General features: G+C 47.1%; 1 protein-coding gene across 2 annotated transcripts in view; it reads left to right on the top strand.

The window, feature by feature from the left end:
- The window catches only part of LOC144767792 (uncharacterized), an 834,271-nt gene that overhangs the window by 595,722 nt on the left and 217,452 nt on the right, over positions 1-21,097 (top strand). The gene's annotated exons all lie outside the window — the stretch shown is intronic.

Raw genomic sequence — 21,097 nt, forward strand, 5'->3', positions numbered from 1 at the left:
TAGTAGGCCAGGGGGAGAGGTGAGGGTAGAAGACTTATCAATAACATGAACAAGTAGTCTTGCATTTTTATTCAGAATAACGTTTTGACATAAATCCAGATTGATTGATGTGAATAGGGGAGGACAAACCCTGAGCTAATCTGGTGACTAGGATTTTTGCAAAAATGTTACAGTCCTCGTTTATCAGAGAAATAGGACGATATTTTTAACTTTGGTATGGTCTTTATCTGGTTTAGTCAGAACTATAATTTGCCTCTGTAAAAGAGCCATTGAGTAAACCAGATTGAGTAAATGTAGTAAATAGATGATGTAGGTGACGAATAGGAGTGTCAGCAAATATTTTATAAAATTCTGCGGGAATACCATCAGGGCCAGGAGATTTTTGAGGTTTAAGCGATTGAATAGCCAATAAAAGATCATCTGCTGGGATAGGATTATCTAATTTGATTTTATCAACTTGGGAGAGGTGGAGTAAATGGGCCGCGGTTAAAAAATTATCCATAATTTGAGAATCAAGAAGGGTAGGGTTACTATATAAGGAACAGTAGAATTTAAGAAATTAATCTATAATGTCTGGAGTAAATACAACAATGGTACCATTGTGTCTGTGGATAGCATGATTTTGATTTCTATCTTTCTTGCTGCGTAGATAATTAGCTAAATATGTTCCTGACTTGTTAGCGTTAAAAGCAAATTTATCTTTCTGGTTAGCAATCTGCATACCAGCTCTTTAACTCAACATGGAATTATATTCATATCTGAATTTTTGCAGTGTAGTTTGAAATACAAGATTTTGAGTAGAGATAAACAGTTGTTCAAATTTGGCAATCTGTTTTTCTAGGATTAACAATGTATTCTCATGTGCCATTAAAGAAATAACAATTCCTCTTAAATAAGCTTTAAAAGCATCCCATTTTACAATAGGGAAGGTAACATCATCGGGATTATGACAAAAATATTTATGAATGGCTTTTAAAATGGTACCTCTATGAGTGTCTTGAAGAACAACATCAACGCGCCAGCGGGAATGAGAGACTGTAAAATGACCAGTTTGTAAATGAAACATAATTATTGCAGGATCAGGAATTTCAATGTTACCAATTGTAGGTCATGTTATTGTCTTCACTAGGTATCTAGATACCCCAAAAAAATCTAGGCGTGAATGAGAGTTGTGTGGATTGGAGAAAAACGTGAATTGCTTCTGGGTTCGGAAATGTAACCTCCAGATGTCAACCAATTTTGTATTGTCAAATTAAAGTTCTGAAGGAATGAACACTTGTGAGTGGTATATTTGGTCAAGTACACTTTACCTAAAATAGGATCACTAATCAAATTAAGATCACCCCCAGCAATTACGGAAACTTTCTCAAGTTGAAGAATCTCAAAAGTAATGTGAGACCAAAAATTAGGGTCATCTGCTGTTGGCCCATAGATATTAATTAGGTGTAAACTTGTATCTCCAATCTTAACTTTGACTAAAAGAAATCTACCTTCTAAATCAGATTTTTTGTCTAGAACTTGTAGTTGAAGACTTATTGAAAAAAGAATAAACACGCCATTCTTTTTACCTTGCACAGGGAAGGAGATAATCTGACCAACCCATTTCCTTTGCATGTACATTAAAAGAGTGTCATCAATGTGGGTTTCTTGCAATAAACAGATATAGTTTTTTTGACTTTGTCAATAGTCTAAAATCTTTAATCTTTTAACTGGATGCCGTAGACCTTTGGCATTTAGCGATACAACTTTAACTTCAGGAAAACTATTCATGGTTTATGAAGTGATAAAAAAAAGAAAAAAGAAAGAGTGAAGGAGTTACAATATGGAATAGAAGTAGTATAAGAGACCATAGAAGTAGCCAATAGACATGGAGAACATAAAAATAACTATATATAATATATATATATATACACACACACACACACACACACACACACACACATATATATATATATACATATAAAGTAGATAAGAAACATAACCAGTGAAGAAACACACACGTGGGAGGGAAAGAGAAGAGAGGTAGGAGCACACCCTTACTAGAAAAGGACTATCCTAGTAATAACAGGAGCAATACTAACTTGACAACAAATATACCTACGAGTTACCATATAAGTAATAAAGCATAAGTAGTAACACTATCTGAATAACTTCAGGTTGGAGAGTCATGTGTATCCATTGATAGAGGAGAGAAGTTATCCAGAAAAGCTTGAAGGTCTTCCGGTTGATGAAATGATTTGGAAATATCGTCTTTCCAGATACGCATGGTGGACGGATCTAAGAGTCCATACTTGAAGCCAGAGTCTCTCAATCGTGGTCTCAAAGCTGCATTATCTCGTCGTATCGCAAGTGTCTCTTTGGCGAAGTCTTGATGGATGAAAATCTTCGAGCCATTAACTAGAAGAGAGGGAATTTCACGAGCTGCCTTCCTGATAAGAACGAGGTGATGATGGCGTTAAACCTTGATGATAACTTGCCTGGGCTTAGTCTGACCTGGTGTACGATAAGATGGAATGCGATGTGCTTTATCTAGTTCAAATTTTTCCAATAACTTCGCATTCAATAAATTAGGTAGTAGATTATCTAAATATCGCCTAGAATCGTTCCCTTCAATATCTTTGTAAGTTATATTGCCTATTCCTGTTCTCTAACTCAAGCAATCTGGTATTAATGAAGGGGATTTTGTAATCATTGGCAATATCTTATCTGTATTGGTTATAACAGCATGTAGTATGATCTCATTATCTGTTACCTTCATTGAAAGACTGGCCATGTCGTTCCATATAATTTTAATTTCCATAGCAATATTGTCAGTATTTGATCTAACAGCCTTTAATTCCTCCAAAATAGTAATAACGGATGGTTCCGATGAATCTACCATTTTGGACTTCAGAGGTGGAGGAGAAACTGCTTGCTTATGCTTATTTGCTGTAGATTTATTTTCCATTCTCATTAAAATGAATGAAAAAAAATAAACCCAGATCAAAATTACAGTATAAATAAAGTAGAAAGGAATATGTGTATAATTTGAATGTTCAATTTACAGTTACCTGTTGCACTTTTTCACTATTTATGACATGCATTTGATTGTCTCCTCATTCTGTGTCCGAGTTAGATGCTGTGCCAGCACATTGTTGCCCTGTGTAGTCATGCCTTATTTTGGCATTGAATACTATTAAAGACGTTTTAAAAACATCAAGACTGGTTTTCTCTTGGCCCTCACATTGTCCAGGAGGGTCAGCGAATTGCACGCCCTCTCTGTGCAACCTTCTTATACCTGTTCTATCCTTACAAGCTGGTACTCGGGACACGTGCCTTCTTATATTCTTTTAGTGTACATGGTTAATTAAAACTGTTACAAAATATCACACAAGACACTCTGAGCGAGCTCCAGAGGCCCGCTCATAATCCTGCATTCATCCTACCCCATCAGTCTGCATCCTACCCCCAATCTCCCGGCCATACTGTTCTCCATGCCCGCATCACCCCGAGGGGGCAGCCGGACCCGGATCGAGGCTGAAACGACGAGGTTGTGACGGCCAACTGGCGGGCCCGGGCCCAATAGGCTTCGCAAATTCTCCTGGTCTGCTTGCCGATCGAGCCGGAGGGTTCCCAGGAAAAACCAGCGGAAATATCAACAGTGGGCCCCGAGGCCGGAAGGTACCGCTGTTGGCCTGTGGGGCGCTGGAGAGGCATGCAGTGAGTCTGCTTTCGGGTGCCATTTGCCACTGAGGCTGCTGGACATCTGCTCGCCAGGCGGCTCCTGGAAACCGGCTGTGTGATTATCCTGCAGCTGGGGCCGGAGCTGGCGGTGGCCTGAATTGAGGTGAGCTGCGGTCGCGCATGGCGCTGCCGAACCATGACTTGGTTGGGGAGTGCCGCGCGGGCGGACTCGTTGGCCGGTCATGCTGGTTCCCACCATATTGGATTATCGCGGTCTTCCTGATGCCGCCGGCGCCCTGACTCTGCCTCATGTCTCCTGAGGAGCGGCGCCTTCTTGCAACATCAGATACTCTGGGGGCTCCCTCTCCCCTCCTCCTTCTTCTCCTCTGACTATGGGGTGAGATCCTAGTGCCCAGAAGGCTCCTTGTGACAGTGTGTCTTGGCCTGGTCCCTACACCGTAACCTGCCTCCCTGAAATACTGGTGCCCGACCCCTCCCTAGTGCTCCAACCACAGGCTTGCTTGGCGCTGACCCTGCGGCCCTGACAGAGGTTGTGGTCTCCTTGCTGTCTGTTGTAGTATACACCTCCTCTGCGTGGCACACGGGCTTGGCCCGTCGCTACTCCTGGGCCTCGGCGAAGTGGGCAGTTGTGATCCGCATTGCTCTTTACCTGTGCCCTACATCCTTCCACTAGAAATCTTCTGTGAGAACTACCTACCTGTGCCCTGACCTCTGTGGCTGGACAGGTGGATTGACCATTTCCTATTCCTGCCTTCTGAGACCGACTCCACGCGGGAGCTGTGCGATGCTGCTGGAGAGGGCTGTGCGGGGGCACCCATAAGGGGGGTGGGCGGTGGATGCATGCGGAAGCGTCCGGGCTAGATTCGGTGCGGCCTGTGTGCGGGCCACGTTCACGCCTGCCTCCTGCCCGAGTTGAAGACAGGCGACATCTGGATCAGCTGCCGCGGTGGACCCTTCGCTCCTCTGAGACAGCACTATTATAATTACAGGCTAAGATGTCCTCGCCCCTGTAGACTTATACCACTAATAATTGGAACCGACTGTCGCTGAAAACGACCCGTGATAGGCTGCAGGGTACAAAGCAGAGCACTTTGGATCGCTATGCCGGGACCCAGACAACGCTGCACTGATGGCGGCGAGAATTCAATCTTGTGACGCCCTGGAGGCCAATATCGGAGCGGTGGGGTCTGACTTCATACTGATCCGCCAAGATCTCTACAAGACGGTCAACAGGATAACAAAAGCCGAGACCCGTATATCTATTACAGAGGATACAGTTATGTCCCTCCAAAAGAGGGTATCCTCCTTGGAATCCATTACAAAGGGTCTTGCAATCAGGGCCGAAGATGCCGAGGGCAGGGCTCGGAGGAACAATCTTCATTTTGTGGGCTTCCCAAAGGGCTGCAAAGGCAACAACATGGAGCAGTTCCTTACCACATGGCTTGCAGGATGGATCCCTCAGTCGTCTTTGTCCCAAAGCTTTATTCTCGAACGTGCTCACCGCGTCTTGTTGCAGAAGCCACCGCCCAGGGCCAGACCATGGCCCATTATCGCCAGTCTCCTAAACTTTCATGATCTGGATGCCATCGTTGCGCAGGCTAGATTGGCTGGCATACTTCACTATGACTCTCATCCCATTTTAATTTGTCCAGACTATACGAGACTGGTGCAACAACGATGACAGTCATTCACGGCCTCTGAGACTTGGAGATTCAGTATGCCCTGCTTTTCCCTGCCCGGCTGCATGTTATCTATAAATCGCGTACGTTGTTCTTCGATACCCCCGAAGAGGTTTTTGCCTGGACGGGCAAGAGACAGAAGCTCAAGCCGCACACCCCGCCATCTATCAACTTGGAGTCGTCCTCTGAAGAGGCCACACGAAAGACTGTCAAATCTAAAGTGAAATCGAACCTTAGATCACTCTCAAGGCACCGCTCCAAATCACAGGGGGCAACCAGCTCCCTAGTGGATGAAGACGAGCATGAACTAACACTGTCACACAATGGAGACTGAGTAACGTGAGTACATTATTTGTTTGGCTGATGAAAACATTTCCAGGGCCTCCATAGGACTTTCCCCCCCATAACTCTTATCTCAGTAATCTGAGAACTTTATCTACGCATGGAGATAGTTCAATGGGGATCCATTGGTTTGGGGTTGTGCCCTGCCCCTGTTGGGGCAGAAGTAGGACCCCAACCGCGACAGATACTTCAACTGTTATGAGGTATTGGGAGGAGTGGGAGGGGGTGGAAAAGGGATTGATTAGTTGTGTTGTTTATGTTGTGCCATGCGTTTTTTAATGCATATGATCTTCATGCCATGAGAAAAGCCATGCTCTATATTTATTCTTCACACTGTGCCATATGTCAGACCCTGCTGGTAGGCTTTAAGTAGTTAACTGAAATATATGGGGGGCACTGGACAAGATCAAGAGTGGGGCTGTCCTTTGCGAGGCCAAACGTGCTCAGCCAATGTCCTGCTACTGCAAGAAACTCACCTTTTGGGTTCCAAAGCGCGATGTCTTTCTTGATTTGGCTATATACAGGTTGTTAATGCTGGGTTCACAAGGGGTTTCATGGGGTGGCAGACTATATTCATCGGAGAGTCCCCTTTACACATACTAAAACATGGTCTGACCCCCAGGGTAGATATATAGTTGTGACTGGTACGTGTAGGAAAAAGACGTCAGGTGGTCCATGTATTAAGCAGGTAGTTTTATTCAAGTATGATGTTAACAAGTAGAGCCCCACCACAAGCAGCCATCCTGCTTCTCAGCCCATCCTCCAACTAACAGCCTCAGTCATCCAACATTCCACAGCCAACTCTCACACCAAGATTCCCCACCACAGTCACACTGGCTGAGTAGCAGGTATAACAGTACGTTATACGGGAAGCTGGTTACATTTGGTAGTGTTTATGCGCCACATTGTCTGAATCGTTTGTGGAATGCCTGACTAGAATGATGTTAGAGATAGCCAGGGGCCTCTGGAATGAAATCTTGATATTGGCTCAGGAAGAATGGAGATCAGGTGGAGGGCCGGAGCTACTCAGCAAAACACAACTATAGACACTGGTTCGAGACATGGGCTGGGTGTATATGTGGCGGCATTTACACCCGATAGTACAAATGTACACATATTACTCTACAGTACATGATTTTTCTCACGTTTAGACTACATATTTATACTGACCATTTACTGTTATCGCCTTGCTGCGACGGATATCTTACCTAGAGGTCTGTCGGATCACTCTTCAAAAGCGTTGACATTGCGTCTGGACATAGCCCACCCTCCCTTCCGATGGCGCTTTTCGGCGTGGCATCTTCATGGTCCACAATATAAAACCTACATGCATCAGGCCTTTACGGCTTATTTTATTGAACACTTGGGAGCAGTGATCTTGGTGGTGACCATCTGGGAAGCTATGAAGCCAATCCTTAGGGGTCCTGATGTATCTTTTTGCGCCGCCCAACGGAAACAGCGATGAGAAATATTGCTCCAGGCAGAGCACTAGAGTCGCGCTCAAAATATGCTTTTAGTCTACCTACTGTGGGGGGATAGCAATACCAGATATGCAATCATATCATGCAGCATCTCATCTCTTAGTGCTAAAAGATTGGTGGTACGGAAATAAAAATGACCCGGCATACCAGGTGGAATGATGGCTCATGCTCCTACATGGCCCAAGGGAGCTGCGGTCGCGCATGGCGCTGCCGAACCATGACTTGGTTGGGGAGTGCCGCGCGGGCGGACTCGTTGGCCGGTCATGCTGGTTCCCACCATATTGGATTATCGCGGTCTTCCTGATGCCGCCGGCGCCCTGACTCTGCCTCATGTCTCCTGAGGAGCGGCGCCTTCTTGCAACATCAGATACTCTGGGGGCTCCCTCTCCCCTCCTCCTTCTTCTCCTCTGACTATGGGGTGAGATCCTAGTGCCCAGAAGGCTCCTTGTGACAGTGTGTCTTGGCCTGGTCCCTACACCGTAACCTGCCTCCCTGAAATACTGGTGCCCGACCCCTCCCTAGTGCTCCAACCACAGGCTTGCTTGGCGCTGACCCTGCGGCCCTGACAGAGGTTGTGGTCTCCTTGCTGTCTGTTGTAGTATACACCTCCTCTGCGTGGCACACGGGCTTGGCCCGTCGCTACTCCTGGGCCTCGGCGAAGTGGGCAGTTGTGATCCGCATTGCTCTTTACCTGTGCCCTACATCCTTCCACTAGAAATCTTCTGTGAGAACTACCTACCTGTGCCCTGACCTCTGTGGCTGGACAGGTGGATTGACCATTTCCTATTCCTGCCTTCTGAGACCGACTCCACGCGGGAGCTGTGCGATGCTGCTGGAGAGGGCTGTGCGGGGGCACCCATAAGGGGGGTGGGCGGTGGATGCATGCGGAAGCGTCCGGGCTAGATTCGGTGCGGCCTGTGTGCGGGCCACGTTCACGCCTGCCTCCTGCCCGAGTTGAAGACAGGCGACATCTGGATCAGCTGCCGCGGTGGACCCTTCGCTCCTCTGAGACAGCACTATTATAATTACAGGCTAAGATGTCCTCGCCCCTGTAGACTTATACTACTAATAATTGGAACCGACTGTCGCTGAAAACGACCCGTGATAGGCTGCAGGGTACAAAGCAGAGCACTTTGGATCGCTATGCCGGGACCCAGACAACGCTGCACTGATGGCGGCGAGAATTCAATCTTGTGACGCCCTGGAGGCCAATATCGGAGCGGTGGGGTCTGACTTCATACTGATCCGCCAAGATCTCTACAAGACGGTCAACAGGATAACAAAAGCCGAGACCCGTATATCTATTACAGAGGATACAGTTATGTCCCTCCAAAAGAGGGTATCCTCCTTGGAATCCATTACAAAGGGTCTTGCAATCAGGGCCGAAGATGCCGAGGGCAGGGCTCGGAGGAACAATCTTCATTTTGTGGGCTTCCCAAAGGGCTGCAAAGGCAACAACATGGAGCAGTTCCTTACCACATGGCTTGCAGGATGGATCCCTCAGTCGTCTTTGTCCCAAAGCTTTATTCTCGAACGTGCTCACCGCGTCTTGTTGCAGAAGCCACCGCCCAGGGCCAGACCATGGCCCATTATCGCCAGTCTCCTAAACTTTCATGATCTGGATGCCATCGTTGCGCAGGCTAGATTGGCTGGCATACTTCACTATGACTCTCATCCCATTTTAATTTGTCCAGACTATACGAGACTGGTGCAACAACGATGACAGTCATTCACGGCCTCTGAGACTTGGAGATTCAGTATGCCCTGCTTTTCCCTGCCCGGCTGCATGTTATCTATAAATCGCGTACGTTGTTCTTCGATACCCCCGAAGAGGTTTTTGCCTGGACGGGCAAGAGACAGAAGCTCAAGCCGCACACCCCGCCATCTATCAACTTGGAGTCGTCCTCTGAAGAGGCCACACGAAAGACTGTCAAATCTAAAGTGAAATCGAACCTTAGATCACTCTCAAGGCACCGCTCCAAATCACAGGGGGCAACCAGCTCCCTAGTGGATGAAGACGAGCATGAACTAACACTGTCACACAATGGAGACTGAGTAACGTGAGTACATTATTTGTTTGGCTGATGAAAACATTTCCAGGGCCTCCATAGGACTTTCCCCCCCATAACTCTTATCTCAGTAATCTGAGAACTTTATCTACGCATGGAGATAGTTCAATGGGGATCCATTGGTTTGGGGTTGTGCCCTGCCCCTGTTGGGGCAGAAGTAGGACCCCAACCGCGACAGATACTTCAACTGTTATGAGGTATTGGGAGGAGTGGGAGGGGGTGGAAAAGGGATTGATTAGTTGTGTTGTTTATGTTGTGCCATGCGTTTTTTAATGCATATGATCTTCATGCCATGAGAAAAGCCATGCTCTATATTTATTCTTCACACTGTGCCATATGTCAGACCCTGCTGGTAGGCTTTAAGTAGTTAACTGAAATATATGGGGGGCACTGGACAAGATCAAGAGTGGGGCTGTCCTTTGCGAGGCCAAACGTGCTCAGCCAATGTCCTGCTACTGCAAGAAACTCACCTTTTGGGTTCCAAAGCGCGATGTCTTTCTTGATTTGGCTATATACAGGTTGTTAATGCTGGGTTCACAAGGGGTTTCATGGGGTGGCAGACTATATTCATCGGAGAGTCCCCTTTACACATACTAAAACATGGTCTGACCCCCAGGGTAGATATATAGTTGTGACTGGTACGTGTAGGAAAAAGACGTCAGGTGGTCCATGTATTAAGCAGGTAGTTTTATTCAAGTATGATGTTAACAAGTAGAGCCCCACCACAAGCAGCCATCCTGCTTCTCAGCCCATCCTCCAACTAACAGCCTCAGTCATCCAACATTCCACAGCCAACTCTCACACCAAGATTCCCCACCACAGTCACACTGGCTGAGTAGCAGGTATAACAGTACGTTATACGGGAAGCTGGTTACATTTGGTAGTGTTTATGCGCCACATTGTCTGAATCGTTTGTGGAATGCCTGACTAGAATGATGTTAGAGATAGCCAGGGGCCTCTGGAATGAAATCTTGATATTGGCTCAGGAAGAATGGAGATCAGGTGGAGGGCCGGAGCTACTCAGCAAAACACAACTATAGACACTGGTTCGAGACATGGGCTGGGTGTATATGTGGCGGCATTTACACCCGATAGTACAAATGTACACATATTACTCTACAGTACATGATTTTTCTCACGTTTAGACTACATATTTATACTGACCATTTACTGTTATCGCCTTGCTGCGACGGATATCTTACCTAGAGGTCTGTCGGATCACTCTTCAAAAGCGTTGACATTGCGTCTGGACATAGCCCACCCTCCCTTCCGATGGCGCTTTTCGGCGTGGCATCTTCATGGTCCACAATATAAAACCTACATGCATCAGGCCTTTACGGCTTATTTTATTGAACACTTGGGAGCAGTGATCTTGGTGGTGACCATCTGGGAAGCTATGAAGCCAATCCTTAGGGGTGCCGATGTATCTTTTTGCGCCGCCCAACGGAAACAGCGATGAGAAATATTGCTCCAGGCAGAGGCTCAAATACTAGATTTAGAACAACAGAGTCGAGATGTAGGCGGTAGGCAAATATATCAGTGGGGGGGATAAGTCGTGCTCTCTCCGGCATCGCCTATGCCAGCGGGCGTCTCACCCACTAACAACACCTGGTATTCTAGGTGATGATGGCTGAACGCTGACGGACCCAGCCCAGATTGCGTCCGGTTTTGCGACATATGACGCTGATCTACATACCCCTAATGATGTGCTACCTGAATCTTCTGGGATTAACTGCTTTATAAAAGACTTACCCCCTCCCCCTCCAAAAAAAGACTTGTCAGATACAATACGGGCGAACTAGATGCCCCCTTAACAATTGAGGAGCGGGGTGTGGCCCTCAAAGACTTGCGCTCGGGTAAAGCTCCGGGTCCCAATGGCTTCCCATGCAAGTTTTACAAGCTCTTTCAGTCCCAGTTTGTTACCCACTATCTGGAGGCAGTGAATGCGGCCCTCGAGGAGAATATTCCTTAAGCCCGGCCGACCCTCAGATCAACCAACACTCATCGTATCGTCCCATATTGCAGCTGAATGTGGAGGCCAAACTTTTGGCTAATGCCCTTGCTAATCGTATCTTCCTATTTATGTCCGACCTAGTTCATCCAGACCAGGCAGGCTTTATGCCTTGCCAGGCCACCCGACACAATATCCGATGGGCCCACAACGCAGTAGCAGCAATCGACCATCTGGAAGGTCTGATAGCGTTGCTGCTGGCTGACATAGATAGGGCAGTTGATTCTTTGGGGTGGGCGTACCTGTTTGTTCTTCTGCAGCGTCTTAATATTGGACTACGTCTTTTGTCCTATATCCGGCTGTTATATACGAATCGCACGGCTTCAGTTAGCGTGGTAGGTGCGGTCTTTGAACCCATATCTATAGGGTGTGGCACTTGCCAGGGGTGCCCTCTGTCCCCCTACTTATTTGCGCTGGCACTGGAACCACTGACCTCATGGGTCCGGATTGTTGCACAGGTTATGGGATTTGTGTGGCCAGGGGGGATATCGGATCGGATCACCCTGTATGCAAATGTGTTTTTCTTTTTATCAGAGCAGTGTCGGGCGGGCCTCGGTTGCTCAGCATAATATAGATATTTGGAGAGACCTTGGAGTTATACATGAACGCCCGGAAGTCTGTACTCTGGCCTCTGTGCGGGAGCTCCGAAATGGGTGCATGGTCTGCAGACGTCACGATAGCCACAACAGGATTTAAATATCTTGGGGTCCACCTAGCGTCCTCCCAATCGGTGTAATGGGATAAAAACATCACCCCCATCTGGCTGCGCACCCAGACCGAAAAGAAGCCATGGACATGTATGCCCCTTCCATATTGGGTAGATCGGCGATTTTTAAAATGTCACTCCGTCGTCTTCTCTACTAGCTGCAGAATCATCCCTTTCAAATAGCGCTTGCCTGGTTCCAACAGCCTAATTCCAGACTCAGCCGCTTCCTTTGGAATGACCAGACCACTAGAGTCGCGCTCAAAATATGCTTTTAGTCTACCTACTGTGGGGGGATAGCAATACCAGATATGCAATCATATCATGCAGCATCTCATCTCTTAGTGCTAAAAGATTGGTGGTACGGAAATAAAAATGACCCGGCATACCAGGTGGAATGATGGCTCATGGGTAGCACCCTACCCCATTTGCTCCTACATGGCCCAAGGGAGCTCCGTCACCTCCCGCCTGCTATACGGGTGGTCTTTGGAGTTTGGAAGCAAACACTGCGCAGAATGGGATGGTGGGGAACACTGACCAGAAAAAACGCCTCTTTGGCAGAGTGGTCTTATACCACAGGTATCTACCTTGTCGGGGTTTCGGGACTGGGATATCATTGTTATCTCCACATTGGGAGACGGTATGCACAGGACTGTTCTGAAGTCCTTTCAAGAGTTCCAAAAGGAGCTTTTTAATATATATTGGTTGTGGAGGGCAGGACTGTAAGCTTCCCCCCACATGTCTCCGCTGTGACAGCATGGAAGGTATATTCATAGGAATGCACGGGGCTCTGCAGATTTTGGACTGGGGTCACGACTTGTCTGTCAGAAGTACTGGGATGGGAAATACCCCTGTCCCCTAAGCTTGCACTACTACATACCACCGAAACGATTGGAGGAAATCTATATATAAGACATCTATTATTGGCCAAAAGAGATATAGCTAGGGCATGGAAAGACCCAGCTCCGCCCAAACTGGGAGCATGGAGGGCAACTCCAGATGCACAAAGCAACCTATAGTTAAGCCACGAGGTTGCCTGCAGAAACCTTTTTAAAATCTGAAAATGCTGAGCAGATTTCCGAGGGCTTATTTCGGATCCCCCTCCACCACGCTTTACTGATGCTGAAACCTCTGAATGATAGATCAAGGGGACGAGAGGTGATATAGGGGCCTATATTATATGGGAATTGGCTTGCAAGCTATGTTGACCGGACTACTGTATTGTACATAGCACGCCTGGTTATAAAGTTATGGGCTGTTGTTTACAAGCCCGAAATTTTAATTTACTTATTCTGTAAATGTCATATGAAAGTCAACAGATTGATTCGTATCATTCTGACCAGAACAAACTGTATTTATCCTGCTCGAGATGCGATTGTATTATCTGCTGACTTAATAAAACTGTGTTTTGAAAAATAAAATTAGTAATTGAACTGCTTTAAAAAATGGTCCATTAACCTAACCAAGTACAGTTTAATGTGCTGACCATCTAAGTTCTGAATCAGGGCCTGCCTACACGTCCTTATACTAGGTTGATTAAAACATGTCCTTAACAATGTCCTGCGAACAAATTATTATTGCTTAGTTATTTATGGTGGCTGTGTTGTCAGTGGTGAGAAATTTCAACGAGGAGCAAGTGACTTTGATGTTGCATGTGAAATGTTACTAATGAACAAGTGCAACTCTCATATCTGCCTTGGGTAGTCTGTCCTTTAGTGACATTTTATATCTATTCAACATCAAGATATCAAATTTGTACAATGCTTCTGTAAATGCAAGAGCATTAGATCTTGATTTCCTTATTCATAGAATGTAAAGTAAAATACATATTAAAAGCGTTGGATATGACGGCATTCACCACATGGCTGTAATATTCACTTTACCCAGACCACAAATCGGAGCCCAATATACAGTGCCCTTTCTTTCTATAGAAGAACATCCCTGAGGTGGCTAGTGTTACCGCAGTGGGCTTGCAACCCTGCAGGACATCTGAGCCAGCACAAATATGCTCCTGAGTCACACACTTCATGTGTGCCACACTCCTGCTTCACAGTTTCCAAACCCTCCTTAGCCCCTCTCTGTGTTACAGCCATTCTCCAGTATTACATCTTTCATAGATTCACATGCTTGTATCTTCCCCGTCGTCATGGTGGGAGTCTCACGGTAACAGAATGACCAAGCAGTATCATAGAGAAGAAAAACTGCATAGAAAATCCCCATAGGGGCTGTATTATTTGGTAACCAGACCACATCCTTGTTTGGACCAAAAGCCAGCCAATCAGCATTGCTGCCCTGCCCTCACACTCCCCAGCAGAAGCTTCCTGCCTCAGATTTCCAACCGCCTTCGTGTGATAAGGAGTCTCCCTGAGCTCTGCTCAGTTTTCTTCTGTTCCTGAGTGAACTTTTGACCTTTTGGAATCTTGTTTCCTGTCTTCTACATTAAGGTACTGTGTGTACTTATTTCTCTTATAATGGCTGACGGCTCTAAAAAGAGGCTGTTCAGGCCATGCAGGTCCTGTGGGAAGGCCAGACTGTTCTCTGAGGACCCACATGAGGACTGCCTTTACTGTCTCCACCCTAAACACCTGGTGAAAGACTGTAAGTTTTGTAGAAAATTTTCTGACAAAACTAAAAGAGACAGAGAGGCTAGACTACTGTTATGGCTTCAGAAGAAGAAGGCCACATCAGGCTCAGATTCTGAGGAGGGATCTTCTCATTCAACTCCCAAGAAAAGAAAGGCTTCTGTTTCTGTGGAGAGAGTGGAGTCTAAAAAGAGTAAAACTAAGGAGAAATCAACCGCATCTCTTCCTATTACTCCTGTGGTGAGACAGTCCAGTCTTAAGGAACCTGGGTCTGCACCCTCTACCAGCTCGCTGGCTTCTGCTCCAAGATCTGTGGTGAAGACTTCGGCTCCGTCAACGACGACTTCGTCGACGACTGTGGCTTCGTCGACGATAAGGTCTAAAGCTACGTCGACGACTGCGACGTCTACGATTACAACATCGACGAGTAAAATCTCAATGTCGACGAACAGGCCGTCGACGACGACCACGACGACTCCGTCGACGACAGGTTCGACGTCGAAGATGTCTACGGGGGCCCCGTCGACGAAGGTCCCGTCGACGAAGGTCCCGTCGACGAAGGTCCCGTCGACGAAGGTCCCGTCGACGAAGGTCCCGTCGACGAAGGTCCCGTCGACGAAGGTCCCGTCGACGATGGTCCCGTCGACGAAGGTCTCGTCGACGATGGTTCCGTCGACGAAAGTCCCACCGACGATGGTTCCGTCGACGAAAGGCCCGTCGACGACGGTTCCGTCGACGAAAATCGTGCTTTCTTCCGCAAAAGCATTCAAATCACCGCAGTCGAAGACCATGATCTCGATCCGGTCTTTTCAGTCTACAAGGGGTTCATCTACCATCAGTGAAGCTGCAGAGTTCACCTCGTGGACAAAGATTTCACCTTTGCCGCCGTCCTCATTGCTAGAGCAGGACTCAGATGGCGAGGAGTCCTCAGGTGCCGCCTACAGTCCTTCTCAGCTGCAGATAAAGAGCCAAGACACGGATGAAGAGGAGGTTTATTCCTTCAAGGACAGACCACAATCTTCCAGATATGAGTCATTTCAGGAATCTGGTGATTATGATGAAGAAGAGGAGGAGCAGCATGAGGACTCGAGGGAGGAAGATCATCAGGAGACGATGTCTATACCCCTCAACCTTGTCTCTGATCTTAGGTTGATGTTGAATGACTACTACCGTCGCTTCCCAGGGGCGAATTCCTCGCAACCAGCTAGGCAGACGCCTTTCTCTCAGACACCTGCAGCACCTGCTCAACAAGAACAGGGGGTGAGATCGCCGAAGGTTGTTACTATAAGGGACGACCTTACGGAATCCGACGAGGATGAGCAGCCTGAAGAAGGAGAACTCGTTCAGGATGCTTCAGGACAGGAATGGGACGAATACATTTTACCATCGACTGCATCGCCTGAACCACTCAAATCTACCTCCCCTCCTCAAGATATCGGAGGTTTTCATGATCTCATGGAAAGGGCGGCCAAAAGATTCAATCTGGATGTTGAGGTACAACAAACGGATTGTTTCTTGTATGACTTCAAAGATGAAAACAAGAGGTCGCTTCGCTCTATTCCAATTATCCCTCACATCTGGGAGGAGGGTCTGAAGATCTTGAAAACACCTGCGTCTATTGCGGTCTCAGTTCCCCGCATTGACAAGAAATACAGAGCCCCAGAGTCCACAAAAGCCTGCCTCATTGGGCACCCCAGGCCTGAATCAGTTGTGACGCAGGCGGCACAAAGAAATTCTAAGAACCCGGTGGCTACTTCCCTAGTGCCACCTGACAAGGAGGGAAGGAGAATGGATGGAGCAGGTAAGAGGTTTGCAGTCATGGCTGCCTCTACCATTAAAGCGGCAAATGCTATGGCACTGCTTGGACGATACAACAGGCAAATGTGGTCTGATATTGCACCCATACTTTCTGCTCTTCCAGAGGACAAAAAGGAGGAAGCGGCAGCCATTCTTAAGGAAGGCTCTAAATCTGCTGCCGAATCTATCGACATCGCCATGGATATTTCGTCCATGGCCTTCAGGCAGATGGCGGGAGCGGTTTCGCTTCGCAGACAGGGCTGGCTCAAGGCGACGTCTTTTCGTCCAGAGGTACAGGCGAAAATCGTTGATATGCCTTTTGACGGTGAAAACTTATTTGGAAAGCATATCGATGAGGCGTTGCAAGGCATAAAATCGGACACGGATACAGCTCGAGCGCTGGGATCACTTCAGCAAGGAAGGTTTCAGTCCTTTCGGAGGAGAGGTTCAAGAGGTCAATTTAATCAAAGATCCTCTTTTCAATCCAACCGATATCAGCCGTACAATCAGCAGGGATATCGACAGTATAACACTAACAACCAATTCAGGTCCTCCAACTCCTCTTACCAACAACAGTCCAGAGGCAAATCTAACGCCAGGGGGAAACCTCAGCAGTCTAATAGACGTCAATGATTTCAGGCCGGCGCTCCCCACACAACGGATCCACGACAAAGACCACTATCTGTCTCAATTTTACAACAACTGGATGTCCATTACATCGGACAAATGGGTTTTAGATGTCATAAGCAGGGGCCACATTCTGGAATTTGTGGAGATACCTCCGGATCAACCCCCAGTACTCAGGCTCAGCAAACATCGCCAGGAAATGCAGAAGGAAGTTCTCTCGCTTCTGCAAAAGGGAGCCATAGAGGAAGTGCCGCAACATCTCAGAGGGAAAGGCTTTTACTCGCATTTCTTCCTCATCAAAAAGAAACAAACCCGGAAATGGAGGCAGGTATTGGACTTAAGGGATCTAAATCGATACATAAAAAAGATACCCTTCAGAATGTTATCGTTACAAGAAATTCTTCTACTGATAAAACAAAACGACTTCATGGCCTCCTTAGATCTCATGGATGCGTACTTCCATATTCCAATTCTTCGGAAGCACAGGAAGTATCTCAGATTTGTTGTGGAGAGTCGCCACTTCCAGTTCAAGGTCCTGCCATTCGGACTCAAGTCAGCCCCGAGGGTATTCACCAAATGCATGGCCCCGGTGGCAGCCCATTTAAGACTGCAAGGGCATTACATTTACCCATATCTGGACGACTGGCTGGTGACAGGTCCATCCTTCAGGGAGGCAGAAACATCTCTTCAGAGCTGCATCCGGCTGTTTCAGCGATTGGGCCTGAAGACCAACTTAGAGAAATCCTCGCTGACTCCGGCCAAGGGCATCCAGTTCCTGGGGGCATGGATATGCACCAGTGCAGGGAAAGCCTACCCTTCCGAAGAACGAATGGGAAAGATCATGAGGCTAACGGCAGCTCTTCAAGCAAAAAGGTCCACTTCCGTGAGGATATACAAATCCATGTTGGGGATGATGTCATCCTGCATCCCTCTGGTGCCAAACTGTCGGCTTCGAATGAGGCCTTTGCAGGAACAACTGGACGAGCAGTGGGCCCAGGCCAAAGGTACCTTCGAGGATCGCATTACCATCACGAGCCATATGAAGGTGGCAATGTCATGGTGGAAGATTCGAAAGAACTTGGATCAAGGCTTGAGCTTCATTCCTCTAGATCACGACTTCATGATGACGACGGACGCTTCGCTGAAAGGATGGGGTGCGCATCTTCAGGAGCTGGAAATTCAGGGCCTTTGGTCAGACTGGGAAGCTCAGCTTCACATAAACATGTTGGAGCTCAAAGCGGTGTTCCTAGGTCTTCAAGCATTTCTCCCCAGAATACGCCAATCGTCAGTACTGATCCAAACGGACAGCACCACTACCATGTTTTACCTACTAAAGCAGGGCGGTACGAGATCCAAACAACTGTCGACATTGGCGCAAAGAATCTGGAAATGGCTCATAACCAATGGAATTTCAATTCAGGTTCAGCATATTCAGGGAGTCCTCAACACACGGGCGGACGCCCTGAGCCGTACTACCAAGGCGATGCACGAGTGGGAACTACACCACACTCAGGTTCGCCTCTTGTTTCAAAGGTGGGGCACTCCCACATTAGATTTGTTCGCAACGCAAAACAACTCAAAGTGCGTTCAATTCGCGTCCAGATACCATCAACAGGGCTCCAAGGGAAATGCATTCCTCATGGATTGGACAGGAAGGTTTGCATACGCGTTCCCTCCCTTCCCGTTGATACCGCGAGTACTGCGCAAAATGAGATTGGAACCGTGCCGGATCATACTGATAGCACCAGCCTGGCCGAGACAGGCGTGGTTTCCAGACCTACTTCTTTTGTCGAGGGGCGAGAAAATCCAGCTCCCGACATTTCAAGACCTCATCTCCATGCAAGAAGGGCAAATTCTGCATCCGAATCTACAATCTCTAAAATTGTCAGCATGGAACCTCACGAGCGGGAGTTTCAAAATCTAGACATTTCACAAGAATGCAGACATGTTCTCTCACAGGCTAGAGCTGTATCAACAAACAAAACATATGCAGCGAAATGGACACGTTTCTGCCATTGGTGCAGCAGACAAAACTTGCATCCGTTTGAAGTACCACCTGAAGGTATCCTCCCTTACCTGCTGTCACTATCTAAGGCAGGTCTGTCGCATGCCTCGGTCAAGGTACACTTGGCAGCAATATCGCGCTTCAGGCGGAAGCCAAATGAACCATCTCTCTGGTCCTCCAGGATAATAAAGGAGTTTATCAAGGGACTTTTTAGGGTTTATCCACCCATCCAACGCCCTCCTGTGCCGTGGCACCTCAACACAGTACTATCACAGCTTATGAGGCCTCCTTTCGAGCCTATTCACAAGTCAGATTTGCAGTTCCTGTCATGGAAAACGGCCCTCCTTCTCGCCTTAACATCAGCAAGGAGGGTTAGTGAAATCCAGGCCTTTTCAGTGGAGGAACCCTTCTTACAATTTCGTCAAGACAGGGTTATCCTAAGGACAAATCCTACCTTTATTCCCAAGGTGGCAACATCTTTTCACCTCAATGAACCCATTATTTTGCCTACTTTTTTCAGCAATCCTTCATCGGAGGCAGAAAGAGCCTTACATTCTTTAGACATTTCCAGATGCCTAAAGTTCTACATTGAAAGGACAAAAACGTTCCGCAAGTCCAAGCAATTGTTCATTGCTTTTGAAGGGCAAAGGAAGGGTCTTCCTTTGTCAAGACTGAGTATTGCCAGATGGATCTCCGCAGCTATCCTGAAATGTCATGAAAAAGCGGGGAAGCCGCTAGATTCTAAGGTACATGCACATTCCACAAGGAAGATGGCAACTTCGATGGCCTTGTTTGCAGGAGTGGCGCTGCCTGACATCTGCAGAGCAGCGACGTGGAAGAGCGTGCACTCTTTTACGAGACACTACTGTCTGGACACTGCGTGGAAAGAGGACACGGCAGTGGGACAAGCTGTTCTGAAACGTCTTTTTCAGTAAGGTATGACATAATGGCATGTTTTGTTGTTTATGCAATACTTTGATATGTGTCAACATGCATTTATCGTATTTCGTATATTATGATGTGTATTGTTATACCTTTGTCTTACGGCAGAGCTTCCTTTTTTAGTTCTGTCCTGGAAACGCTACTAATTTGGTGAGCACTGCTTACTACTCTGATACAAGCATGTGAATCTATGAAAGATGTAATACTGGAGAAGGAATTAGTTACTTACCTGTACACTATAGTTCTCCAGTATTATCTTTCATAGATTCACATGCGCCCGCCCGCCTCCCCGTTTCTCAGGCAGATCCTGTTTCTCGGTATTTATCCATGTCTCTCACTCGGGGACGGAAATCTGAGGCAGGAAGCTTCTGCTGGGGAGTGTGAGGGCAGGGCAGCAATGCTGATTGGCTGGCTTTTGGTCCAAACAAGGATGTGGTCTGGTTACCAAATAATACAGCCCCTATGGGGATTTTCTATGCAGTTTTTCTTCTCTATGATACTGCTTGGTCATTCTGTTACCGTGAGACTCCCACCATGACGACGGGGAAGATACAAGCATGTGAATCTATGAAAGATAATACTGGAGAACTATAGTGTACAGGTAAGTAACTAATTCCTTATCTCACCTTGCTTCTCTGTATGGAGAACCTAGCCTTTCTTCCCGTGTGGTCCTGCATGGGAAGGCCTCCGACTCTTCTGGGCAAATCATTTCATGAAACCCCGATGTCACAAATAAAAAGAAAATACTTTGGGACTTATTTATGCGAAACCGGTGTCACTTTTGCACCACGTAAGGTGTTACATGTGTGATGCAGGGCACTCAATTGGATTTATGATGTCTCGCAAAAGCACCCTGTGTGGCTTTAAGTGGCCTCATAAATCATGAGTAAGGTGACAACGCTGCGTCACCTAACACAGCACCAGGGAGGCATCCCATGGCGTTGCAATGGGTTTACCCACTCAACACCCATGGAATTTGATGCTACCTCAGATTTACAAGGTCATGTAAATCATTCCTGCCCTTTCACTTTGGCGTAGGGCAGCACAGCAAAGTGTGTTTTTTTCAGAGGTTTTTTTGTTCCTTAAAAAGTTTTGTTTTAACATTCAGGAAATTGAAAAAAAACTGCTTGGTAGTTGAAAACTGTTCTGTGTCAAGGTACCTGCATGGCTTACTA

This window comes from Lissotriton helveticus, chromosome 7, assembly GCF_964261635.1.
Source record: "Lissotriton helveticus chromosome 7, aLisHel1.1, whole genome shotgun sequence".
Taxonomy (NCBI): domain Eukaryota; kingdom Metazoa; phylum Chordata; class Amphibia; order Caudata; family Salamandridae; genus Lissotriton; species Lissotriton helveticus.